A 13,290-nucleotide genomic window follows, 5' to 3' on the forward strand; every position below is an offset into this window, starting at 1 on the left:
ACCTGCTGATAAATGTCTCTCTCTAATCACATATTACCCAGATGTTGGTGATGGTGATGATATTAAGTCTGGAGAGGTAAACTGTGAGCCGGGTGCCACAGTTTCTGATCACAAGTTGGCAGTGAGACTTGGAGACAACCCAGCTTATCAAGAAATGCAGAAGTCACTTAAAAATGGTCAAAGTAAGTCAACAGAACATGTTGGGGAGCACAGTTTTGGTAAAGGGAAAATTGACTCCTGATTGCAAAAGCGTGTTGTGACTTTTACAGAGGACTTAGTGTTATGCAGGGGCAGAGTAACCTCTTTTTCCAGCAGAGTACAGTAGAGTATGATGAGATATGGAGAGTTTGGGAAATCAAAGGATACCAGGTGAATGTGACACCCTGGATAATGAGTGTGAATATACCAAGGAGAGAGAGGCACTGTGGTAGTCCAAATACAGTATTTTGTATAACAACAACAGCAAGAGATATTTTAACTGCATAACCTACAATTAGAATCTATAAATTCAGTAGCTCATCCTGAGAAGTGGCAGAGAAATCTGAAATAAGATATTCAAGGCTATTAAGTCCCTTTGTGGCTTTCTTCATGTCCTTTTTCTTCATGTCCTTTCTCAACACAGTTGTTCGTGTCTGGAGGGCTTTAGGCCCACAAAAACCCAGAGGAAGGAGGGTGATCTGTGGAGGATCTAGCCTGCTGAGATCTCCCACTTCTTTTACAAAAGGCAACTGGCAACAGCTCACTATCCTTAAGTAGCAAGTTGCCTGGACAGGGATCATAGGATTTAATTGTTAAATCTGTGACTGGCTAATTGCATAGATGCTAGGGTTGGGTGGCCTAGATAGGCCAACTGACTCCTTAAAATGTGGTTTTTTTGAATTTCCCAGTCTGGAACAGAAGAAAATAGCTGTGGTTTTATGTTAGTTGTATCCTGTAGTGTGCTGGGGAGCATAAGTTTCAGAGATTTCTTTATTGTGGCTCCCGCTTTTTATGAGGTAATAGAACTAAAAAAATCTTGGCACAAATCAGAAGTGGCAGAGGTGAAACCATTCACCTTTTTTCCTACTTCCTCTTTCCCACTTTCATTCCCCAGAATCTAGTGGTAATTTTACATTCATACACACACCTCAAAATCTCTTATGCAGAGCTATTGAGTTTTGAGTTGTGTACTGTCTCCTGGTCTTCTAGGCATGCTGGCCCCTGGGAGCGACCTAGAGTTCATTGGTTTTCCTAAGGCATCCCCTAATACATTTGAAAAGATGTTGTTTAGCCTCAGGGGTCATAGAACTGAGTTTCCAGTAGAGCGAGGCTAGAATTGCTCACAGTGTTAAAGCATTGTGAGTGGCAGTGCTTCACCCACGTTTTTGTCATCCTCACTGAGGTCCCAGGATAAAGTGGCTGAGAAAAGAATCCATTTAGCAACTGATAGTAGAGCCACCCACTATGGACCATCCCAGGATGTAGAATGTTGAAGGGGAAGTCAGGATATCTGTGATGTTGCCAGCAACTAGGTTATTTTGGGAAAGTCGCTTGCTTGTATTTTAATTTCCCCAAAGTAAAATGAAAAGATTAGGTAATCTTCATGTTCTGTTTGATCTCTTGTGTCCTCTGATTTTTGGTTCATCCTTACTAGGTTTAAACTTATCCTCTTCAAGATGGTTTCTTCCTTAACTTCCCATATGTACTTGCTTAGAATTCCTATATGCCTATATTTCAGTTTTAGAAGATAGCATGTATTTAATAGGAAGCTTTTTGGCTTTACTGTCACTGATTATCCTCAGCTTATAACACAGGATCCACTGAAATCTTTTAGTTAAATTAATACTCATCACTCCACAAGTCTGTATTTCATAGAACTTATTGACTCAGCTGGGGGGGGGAAAGTATTGACACCAGGAGATTCCCTGCTTAGTTTCTCCTTTTGAAAACCTGAGGTCAGGATCTTACTTGCCAGCGGTGGAATCTGCCATCAAGGTATTGCAGCTTTCCACAGCTACCTTGCTTTAGGGAGTTCTAGCATGATCTATTATTCTATTGCCTGGAGCAAGATGTTCCTGGAAAAGAGGTCTCTGAATGTTCAGCCAATTTAGCAATTCATTGGCTCAGTGTTCTGAGATATTTCAGGATATTATGTGCAGAATTGAAATTTGTCTGGTCACTGCCCAAGAATCAGCACTATTAACGATGGCTGGATTAGGAGGTAAAAGACTGGGCAAAAGAGCTTTGAGAGAATTGTTTCCAAGTTTAAAGAGGAAATCAGTAAGTCAACAGCAGGCAGAACTTCACACAAGAATCTTTAAGATACCTCTGGATCTACCTCTTCAATTGCTTCTTCTCAGGCTCTTTTTTGCAGGGGCGGGAGTGGGTGGGTTTCTTTTCTTCTGCCTATCCCTTAATATATTGTACTTCAAGGGCTCTACCAGTCTTCTGTTCTATCAGTTCTGTTAGTTCTCTGTTCTCCTTACTCTGTATATTTACCTAGCTGAGGAAAAAATATAAGGGTGTGTGTGTGTGTGTGCGTGTACAGCAGAATAAATGCCCTGTTCCCCCAAAGATGTCCACGTATTAATCCCTGTGACCTGTCCATGCTACCTTTAGGACAAAAGAGATTTCACAGATGTTGTGATGTTAAGGACCTTGAGCAGATTATCCTGGAATTATCTGGGTGAGTCAGATCTAATCCTGTGAGTCCTTAAAAGCAGAAGAGAGAGACAAGATGGAAGAAAAAAGAGAAATTCAAAGTGTGAGAGGGATTTGACCAACCTTGTTGGTTTAGAAGGTAGAAGAATGAGGCCATGAGCAAAAGAGTACAGGTGGCCTCCAGAGGCTAGGAATGACTAGGAATAGCTGACAGCCAGCAAGGAAATGGGGATCTCAGTCCTATAACCACAAGAAACTGAATTCTGTCAACAACCTAAATGGGCAAGGAAACCAGTCCTCCCCTCGAGGCTCCAGAAATGAATGCAGCCCTGCCAACACCTTGATTTTTGTTGGTGGAAACCCGTGTTGTATTTCTGACCTATAGAACTATAAGATAATAAATTTGTGTTACTTAGACCCCTAAATTTGTGGCAGTCTATTATGGAGGCAATAGAAAGCTAATACAACATGCATTTCCTCTTTCGTTGCCAAAATCAAAAACTTTATATTATGCTATTTAATAATGAAATGCAGTGCAGTAGAGAAAAAAGAGTAGGGTCTGTACAATTAGACAAAGCTGGATTTGAATCTTGCCTCTATCATATCCTACTGAATGACTTTGAGAAAATTCCCCTTTTGAACTTTTTTTTTTTCTCTAGAAAATGGCCCAATACCAACTAGGTCAGAGAGAGGGAGAATGAGAGTAAGAGCAAGAGGGGCGGGGTGGGGGGGGAGAGAAGGAACTGAAAGAGCACATGTAAAATGCCTGGCATATGGTAGTAAGTTGATAATTAGTGTGATTAATATAATAAAAATTAAAGCCAACATTGACATATTTTAGCTATCAAAAGAAGCACCATAGTTAAATATGATATCAAAGAAACAAGCAACAAAAGAAAAATAGATAAATTAGACTTCATCAGAATTAAAACTTTTTTGTTTCAAAAGGCACTATCAAGAAAGTAAAAGACAACCTATACAATGGAAGATAATATTTGCAAATCATATATCTGCTAAGGGACTAGTATCCAGAATATATCAAAGAGTTTACAACCTAACTAAAAAAAACCCAATTTTAGAATGGGCAAAGGATTTAAATAGATATTTCTCTAGAGAAGGTATGCAAATGACCAATAAGCACCTGAGGAGACGCTCAACATCATTAACCATTAGGGAAATGTAAATTTAAAACCACAATGCAATGTTACTCTGTACCCACTGGATAACTTTAATCAATAAAATGGAAAATAACAAATGTTGGTGAGGATATAGAGAAATTAGAACCTTGTACATTGCTGGTGGGCATGTAAAATGGTGCTACCTCTGTGGAAAACAGTTTGGTGGTTCCTCAAAAAGTTAAAAAGAATTACCATATGACCCAGCAGTTCCATTCCTGAGTACATACCCAAAGTAATTGAAAACAGGTGTTTAAACAAAAACTTGTACTGATTATGCATAGCAGCAATATCACCATAGCCAAAAGAGGAAACAACCCAAATGCCCATCAACTGATGAATGGATAAACAAAATGTATTATATGTACAATGGAATATTATTCGGCTATGAAAAGGAATGAAGTACTGATACTGGTACAACACGGAGGGGCTTTGAAACATTATGCTAAATGAAAGAAGTCAGATGCAGTAGGTCACAAAGTGTATGATTCCATTTATATGAAATATCCAAAGTAGCCACATTCATAGAGACAGAAAGCAAAAGGAACTAGGCAGGAACCAAAAATGTAAGGATGCATGTTCAGACTAATTTTCAATAACTCCACATTTTAGTGAGGGGTATATAACGAGAGGTTCACTTGAAGGCAACGTTTCTGAAGAGATTAGAAGATTATCATCATGTTGGCACCAAATGGAGACAAATGAATCCCCTATAGTAGCCAAATCTTCTTCTCCTTCCAACTTCTCTTTCCAATCTACCTGTTTTTTGTACCTCTTTTCTCCTATAAAAATCATTAGGTGGCCATTTAGTATCAATCACAGAAGTAGAGAAAAATGAAAGCAGGAAGACTTCAGGGCAGTTTTGTGTTGCTGTAGAAAGCAACATCACCTCTTGGTCAGAGGGAGTCTCGGTCTGTCAGAGCTGCCATAACAAAAATATCACAGATGGATCACTTAAACAACAATTTCTTTCTTTCTTTTTTTTTTTTTAATTGCAGCAGCTAATACTTATTGAGCACTTGCTTTGTGCCAAATACTCTTTTGAGTACTTTATATACATTGACTCTTCTACAGGCTGTTAGTATGTCTCAACTTATAGGAAACAGCATACAGAGATTAAGCAACTTGTCCAAAGTCAGTCAGTGCTCAAAACAGGCTAGTTGAGCGCTTTCAAATTTATCTCAGTTGTTTTCTTACCAGTACGTATCTTATAAGTACTTTCAATTGGTATTAAATTTCTTGAGTAAGAGGTGTTTTCCTTAGGTTGATGCCAATTGCTTGTTCTCACTCAGGGCCCTCCTGGGTTGTAATATATTTGTACTAGTAAAAGCTTAATCAGTGCAATTCATCTAACTTCAAATTGAAATTATTTCAACCTGTTTTTAGTGACAACTTTAGTAGATTGGATTATTGTACAATAGGTTCTGCAGTCTTAAAACACAAATTACTTGTATTTTTTTAAAATGAACTTCAAGTGTTTTTTCCTTTGTTTATATCTAATTTATGACCAATTTTCTCTCTCCTTTTTAAAAAACATTTTATGTCACTTTCTTGATCAGAATCCTCCAGTGGTTTCCCATTGCACTTAAAATCAAGTTTCAGTTTCTTAACAAGGCTAACATAATGTCTTTTTTTATTATTAATTTTTATTGTAGTGTGGTTGCTTTACAGTGTTGTGTTAGCCTCCACTGCACAACAAAATGAGTCAGCCATGCACATACAGATATCCCCTCCCTTTTGGACTTCCCTCCCATTTAGGTTACCACAGTGCCTTAGGTAGGGTTCCCAAACATTTATTTCTTACAGTTCTGAAGGCTGGGAAGTCCAGTATCAAGGCATTGGCAGATTTGGTGTCTGGTGAGAGCCTGCTTCCTAGTTCATAGATGGTCGTCTTCTTGGTGTGTCCTCACATGGCAGAAGGAATGAGGGAGCTGTCTATAAGGGCACTAATCCCATTTAATGAGTCCTCCACCACCGTGACCTAATTATTTTCCAAAGGCCCCATTTCCCAGTACCATCACATCAGGGGTTAGGATGAATTGACAGGGAGACGCAAAACATTCAGTCTATAATGTAAGGTTATTCTTTGATTCCCCATGATTCTGCTTGAGGTGACTCATTTCCTAAGGTTTTTTTATTACTTTTCTTTCTATCAGATTTGCCATCTTTTTATGTTAGTAGAAATTATTTTTTTCTAATGACAATAAAAGCAATTTGATTTATGTACTTCCCTTATACATTTAAGGTCATCATTTTCATTTAAATGACAGAAACCACCTTTCTTTTCCTACTAATAAAAAATAAAAGAAGTAGACAAAAATTTTTAACTAAAATAGTTTTAGATGTTATGAAGAACTTCCTGCCTATTAGGATGGGGAAAGTAATAATGTTGGGATATCAGGAACTTCCCTAGAAATGTACATATATAGAGGCTGTTGTCAGGCATGAATAAACTAGGAGGTCTCTTCTTGGCCCAGAATGCTGGCCCAGGTTTTTGTTTACTTAACTTACTTTATAACTTCTAGCTGCCTAATGAGAAATAAAAAAATAACATGATAGTAGTGCCAGACACTAAGCATTTCATGTGCGTTAACTCGTTTATTTCTTATAATACCTCTGTGAGGTGGATACTCCTGTTATTCTCACTGTACAGATGTGCTTTTGGTAGCAGAAGTTGATCAGTTAGAAACATTGTTTTACTTTAATGTGTTCCCTGTTACTTACCTGTTCCATAGCCATCCCATTACTTATTTATTCCATAGCTGTCCCTCTTTTACCTTTTTAGATCTCTTTGTTTAGGCTTTCAGTGTATCTACAATAAATGAGAGTTGATTTTGAAAGTTAATAATGCCATAAAACATTAGAATCCAAGGATGAGATGTTTAAAGAGATGATCCACTGTCGTGGAAAGGAGGTAGTGTTTGGGGTTGATAGTTCTGGTTGGGCATATGCCAGTGGACACATGGGCATTTCCTGGAGACTTTAGGATTATTTGGACATAATAAAGCAAGTGGGAAAAGCAGAAAATATTTCGGTGTTGTGATCTTTGCTGGGTTTTCCTTCTTTGAAGTCTCTGCAGAGGAGATTTCTTCACTTCAAAGTATTTAAAGAACTTAACTTATTCAATTTTATAAGTCTTTCCAATGAGTCAACTATTTTAACTCAGCATTTCTGATGAATTTTCAACAAGGGACTCTAGGAGTCCGTATGGCTATGTTGTGATGTGTGATTGCCTCTTCTAATTATATTCTATCGTATAAACATATTTATAATGTTTTATGTTATAATATTAAGGAGTATTTGCCAGACAGACTTTACTAAGTTTGCTCTTTGTATTACATGTTGATGTAAATCCGTTGAACTCTTAATTGAGTGTAAGATGCTGTGCTAAACTTTGGGTGGAAGAGATACATAAGAACTGGTCCTTATCTTTGGTATATACACTGGTAGGGAGACAGTATATACAGTATCAGGTTCTCAAACTCCTGAGGTAAAGAATGCCTGTTTACTGCTCACTTGAGAAAAGGGTCTTTGCTCTTATAGATTTTTCTGCAGTTTACCAGAGGGATCAGACATTTAACAAGTAATTTTGAATAAGGTGAGCTGGATAGTGAGGGAGCTCTAAATTAGTGGTGGACTTCAGTGACATTTAAGAGTAGCTCCATAAAATTTAGCTGGGAGAGGGAGTGGCAGTTCCAAGGTGCATGCATTTGAAGACCCCAAAGTAGGAGAAAATGAGATATACGTGGCCAGATGTTCCAGAACTGTATAGACCAAGTTAAGATTTTTGGACTGTATCATAAAAGTAATGGAATGGGAGACCATTAAAGATGTTAAGAAAGGGATATAATGAGACTTGAGTTTTGTTTTGTTTTGTTTTGTTTTAAACATCTTTATTGGAGTATAATTGCTTTACAATGGTGTGTTAGTTTCTGCTTTATAACAAAGTGAATCAGCTGTACATATACATATGTCCCCATATCTCTTCCCTCTTGTGTCTCCCCGCCTCCCACCCTCTCTATCCCACCCCTCTAGGTGGTCACAAAGCACCAAGCTGATCTCCCTGTGCTATGCGGCTGCTTCCCACTAGCTATCTATTTTACGTTTGGTAGTGTATATACGTCCATGCCACTCTCTCACTTTGTCCCAGCTTACCCTTCCCCCTCCCCGTATCCTCAAATCCATTCTCTAGTAGGTCTGTGAGACTTGAGTTTTTAAAAGGTCGTTCTGATTGCAACGTGGAGGAATTGAAGGAGGGCTTGACAGACTTGGGAAAACAAACTAGGAGGTTCCTTAGTTTATTATGTGAGATAAATTTGATCCTAAAATGTGTGCTAAAGTGAGCACCTAAAAAAGCGACATGAGAGGAATCTCATTTATAAACATAGATGTAAATATCTTAAATAAAATCAAATTCAGTTTTAATAGCATTATCTAGAAATTCATAACTAGTAATTAGGAACCATTATCACATTTTCCCAGAATTATAGAGATTGAGAGCGTATGCAAACTCACTACCAGTTACAAGAGAAGACTAGGATTTTTGGAGATGTAGGCTTAGACGTAATTGAGTAAATTGCCAGTCGTTTTGGAGAGGAATTTAGCAGTATACAATGAAGATCATAAAATGACCACTATTTTTGACCTAAAAATACTCTTTATTTTCATAAAATTACACACAGGGGGTAAAAGAGAAGTCCTGTTATATGTAAGATATTTGTAGCTGCACCATCAATATTTTTAATAAAGAAAAATGAGAAAGAGTATAAATATCTAACAGTTGAGGAGTTAAACTGTTGTGTGTTAATCAAAATTGAATACTGTAACTAAAATCACAAAATTGTGGACTGTGTTAGTGCATGTGAGGGGAATAATACACGTAAAATGTACAGCAAAGTAATTTTTAAAAAATCAGAAAATGGCACATCCGTAATGATACAATTATATAAAATGTATTTTTAATAGGAAACATTTATGTCATTTATGTTTCTTAGACTCAGTTCTGTTAACTGTGAAATGAGGATATTGGATTATAAAGGTATACATATTCTGATCTATGAATTATTTACCCCCTTTTTTGTAAATATATTTAAGTGGGCAATATATATGAATATATCTTGAGATATGTCTTAATATGAGTCAGCCTATTGGGGGTAGGAAAAGTTCTTCCTTTCCTTCAGCTGGGCCTGCTCTTCCCAAGAGGAAAAACATTCAGAATTTTTAGGTCTTTGGGACCCTGCTGCTTGCTCCACCTTTTGGAATAGAAGAACAAGACAGGAGGCCCAGTCATGTGCTATATATAAAAATTAGAACAGATTTCTGAGCCCTAGAAATATAATCTTTTTATTTCACTGACTTCTTGAGATAGTTTGAATCTAATCAGCTAGTGTTCAGAGTTTTAACAAACCTAAATTAATTTGAAGAATCAGTAGAAATTAGTTTCCTAAAAATTAGGAGCATAATAATATATTGAAACTTGCTATTTATTAGAGCAGACAAGTAATTTGGTGGAATACATTAGAGGGAAGCTTTGTGTAACTATATGCTGGAAGTATCTTCTTATAGATCCTTCATGTTGAACACAGAATCTGTCTATCTTAGCACTGTAATCTAGTTAACGCTGCAGTCTTAGGTGGATAATTTGACTATATAATTTTAGTATTCACATGAACAAAGTTTACATTCCATGAAGACAAATCCCCTAACCTTTCTTCACAGGGTTCAAAGGGAACAACTGTATAAAGCATATAACCTGATCAGACATTGGAGAGGAACAAGAAAACATCATACACATACCTACAAACACACACTCAGACACTCACTCTTACACCATATATTTTTTCAACTTAATTGTTTTAGGCATTCCCACGAAATCATTCCCCCACTAGCCTCAGAGCCAAAGCTAACCTGGCATTCACCTACATACACTTAGCAGTATAACTCTGAACAAGTTCATAACCTTTCTGTGCTTCGATTTCTTCACTTGTAAAATATACATAATAACAGTAGCTACCTCATAAGCTTGTTGTCATGATTAAATAAGCTAATCCATGCAGAGTGCTTAGCATACTACTTGTCATATGATAAACATTGAAAAAATGTTTGTAATTTGTAGTTGTTCTGTTCAGAAACTCCTTCATCCTTTAGATATACGCACACATTGGGATTGGGTTTATTGAAAGAAAAAAATGTATGGTGCATCTGCTCCCAGCCTCTCTGCCAGGTGCCTCTGAACGCCTACTTTTTTTTTTTTTTTTTTTTTTTTTTGCGGTAAGCGGGCCTCTCACTGTTGTGGCCTCTCCCGTTGCGGAGCACAGGCTCTGGACGCGCAGGCTCAGCGGCCATGGCTCACGGGCCCAGCCGCTCCGCGGCATGTGGGATCTTCCCGGACTGGGGCACGAACCCGTGTCCCCTGCATCGGCAGGTGGACTCTCAACCACTGTGCCACCAGGGAAGCCCCGCCTGCTTTTCTTAAGAAACCTTGTTCTCAATCTCAGCTGCCTGATATTGACCCAAATAACCTAGCTTCAGTCTTACTGAATTTGTTCCTTGTTGTCTAGGAGCCCTTGCAACTTAAAAGTTGTCAGGTTCCAAAACAGTTGTTTCCCATTTTGGGTGAAGGAGGTTAATTATAATAGAACTGATGTGACCAAAAGTGAGGGTCCTGTTGAGTGCAGAGCTGACTAACCTTTTCATATCACAAAAAGGATTTTGTGTTAGAGGGTTCATCTTCAAGTTGACTTTCTGCTATGTAAAGTTCACTCCATCTACTCCATTCTATTTAGTTTAGCATGACTTTGGAGAGCCCTACTTACTGACAGGCTAGAAAGAGATGGATGGTAGGCAACAGACAGATCATCACATAACACTGAAGGGTATGTGTTTGTTTTAATTTTACTGCATTAGAAAAATGAGAAGTTACCTAATTTGTCCTAGTTTGGATCAGCTGGACTTAGGTCTTCTGCATCTCTCAGAAGCAGCAGTCTAGAACTCAAGGAGTGCTATGGCAAATTAGGGAATGAGATACACTCTTTGCCCACGATGAAGTGAGGCATAACTGTTCTAAAGGTATGGTAGGTATTTTATTCTTTGTTTTGGTATTTTATTTTAATCTAGATATTTTTAATTCGGAGATAAAGGATCAATTTCTTGGTTACTGAACCTGGTATTTCCACTACATATTGGATCATAAATATTTCCCCAAAATTATTGCTCGGAACTGCTTCCCACCCCCACCCTTGCCCAATACTCAGTTTTGGACCCGAATCACAAAGAAAACTTCCTGGGTGAGGAGGCAGTGACTAGGTCTTTGTTGTCCTCTCCTTAATGGAAGGAAAGTACATGAATGACTAGCTTTTGTTATCTTGTTTTATATTAATATTTTTATATTTCTTGCAATTTTGCTTGTTTCCGCTCTTTTGCTCTTTGGCCTACTATGTTTTCATTGTTTTTTATTTTCTCTAGTAAACAGAAGATATGTGTTATACTTTTATTTCTCCTAATTTTTAGTTTTACCATACTTAATTTTATTTTCTCATTCATGTATGAGACATTATCTGTTTATTCATGCTCTTCTCCCATCTGAATAAATAAGCATGATTTTTCTTCTCCTAGTCGTTTCCCTCAACCTTGGTTTTGCTATTGATACTTGTATATATACTACAGTAGTATACACATAGTAGTATACCGATATATAAAATATATATATTGTCAGTAAGAAACCTGGAGAGAGGAGGGGTAGGTAAGTGACAGTTGCTTAGTGAGAGAGCTAGAAAGTTTAAACGGGAGATGACAGTACAGTATGACAAATGCTATAAAAGGAAATCAGGGCACACAGTACACACCTAACCTGAATTAGGGATGGGAGTCCTTTCAGGAAATAGTATTGGCATTCGTGTCCTGTTTTATAGTTATATTTATAACAATTTTTAGATTTAACATGTTTGACTGATTTCTGTGTTCATTATCAGAACACAGACCACATTGACAGCATGATTTTTCCATTCATGAATTCTTGGTAAACTAGTGGGTGTCTTTGCGTAATATTTTCAGGAGTAGATTGAAGTAGATTTTGTACGTATTTATTTACTTGAAAATCTCTATTTTTTAGTGTCACATGAAAATAACAACTTGAAGAGTATAAATTTCTTGGGTCATATCCTTTTTTCCTCCTGGACATTGCTTTGTGGCCAGCCTGATTTTTGTTACTTGGGAATTTACCTCTTTTGCTGCCCACCTATTCATAAGCGTATTTCCTTATCCTTGAAGTTTAACAGATTCCCCAGGATATATATCCAGGTATTAATCTCTTTTCATTAAGTTTGCTAGTTATATGGTGAATCTTTCTACTCTGTATGCTTAGGGCTTTGCACTGCTCAATTTTTTTTTCTGTTAATTTATTTTCCATGCTCTTGTCTTCTTCATAGATTTGAATAATCTATATGTCATCAAAACTTTATATTCACTATTCTTTTCTTTCTGTCCTTTCCTCTGCTTTCAGAGGAAACATCTCCAACCAAATGGTTAAATCTATTGGGTTTTTCTATTTTCAATATTGATTCTACACTTCACTTTGTAGGGCAGATTGTAGTTTTACTTGCATTTTTATTTCTTTACCATCTCTTGTATCATCGACCTCATTTTAGAATTCCATGAAACTAATACTCTTTCTGTTGTGTTCTGTAATTTTATTTTTCAACTCTTTCCCACATAGAATCTATCATTCCTTGAAATCTATTGAAAAGGTTTATTTCTCTAGTTTACTTTCTTTTTATTATAAACTCCATGTATATTCTGTTAAGTTACCAAATTTTTCCATGTCTTGCATGTTTCTTTTCTTCCTTTTCCTTAAAACTATGTACCTAACTCTGAAAAGAAAGGTCTGTTTGGATCTATTATTTGCTTGTGAACAGGTTGTCACATAATTACCAAAGCATGGTCTGCACACTTCTCATCCAGGAATTGTTAGAAATGTAGAATCTCTTGCCCTACTCTGGACTTACTTAAACAAGATACTCAGGTGATTGATATATATATTAAAGTTTAAAAAGCACCAGTCTACATTAATGCTATTAGAATTCATATAATCTCAAGTTTCAGGGATGATTGATAGAAGCATCACCTAGACCCATTTGATTAACTGCTTGATTATTTTTATATAGGGAAGCAATCTGTAGTTCTCCTTTTGCTATAAAAATCGGGGGAGAAGCAGGAATCAATAACCTACAGAATACACTACTCTCGTGGGTTTTCCAGGCTCATGTCCTTGTTGACAACTTTTCACTCAGAGGTAAAGCTGTACCCCTTTGCTCTTTCAGCCTCAAACTATGTTGTATTCCTGGTGTAGAAGAGGAAATACTTTTATTTTATACTCTCAGGTTCTGTTTGGGGGCCTACAAATTAAACTGACAAAAGACAGACTAACAGGAGAAAAGGCATTAACTTTTAATATTTTTACATACGTGGAGGCTTCACA

The 13,290-nt window shown here is 37.1% G+C and overlaps 1 protein-coding gene across 4 annotated transcripts in view; it reads left to right on the forward strand.

Annotated features, from left to right (window-relative positions):
• The window catches only part of EXOC6B (exocyst complex component 6B), a 715,924-nt gene that overhangs the window by 569,536 nt on the left and 133,098 nt on the right, over positions 1-13,290 (forward strand). The gene's annotated exons all lie outside the window — the stretch shown is intronic.

This window comes from Phocoena phocoena, chromosome 14, assembly GCF_963924675.1.
Source record: "Phocoena phocoena chromosome 14, mPhoPho1.1, whole genome shotgun sequence".
Lineage (NCBI taxonomy): Eukaryota > Metazoa > Chordata > Mammalia > Artiodactyla > Phocoenidae > Phocoena > Phocoena phocoena.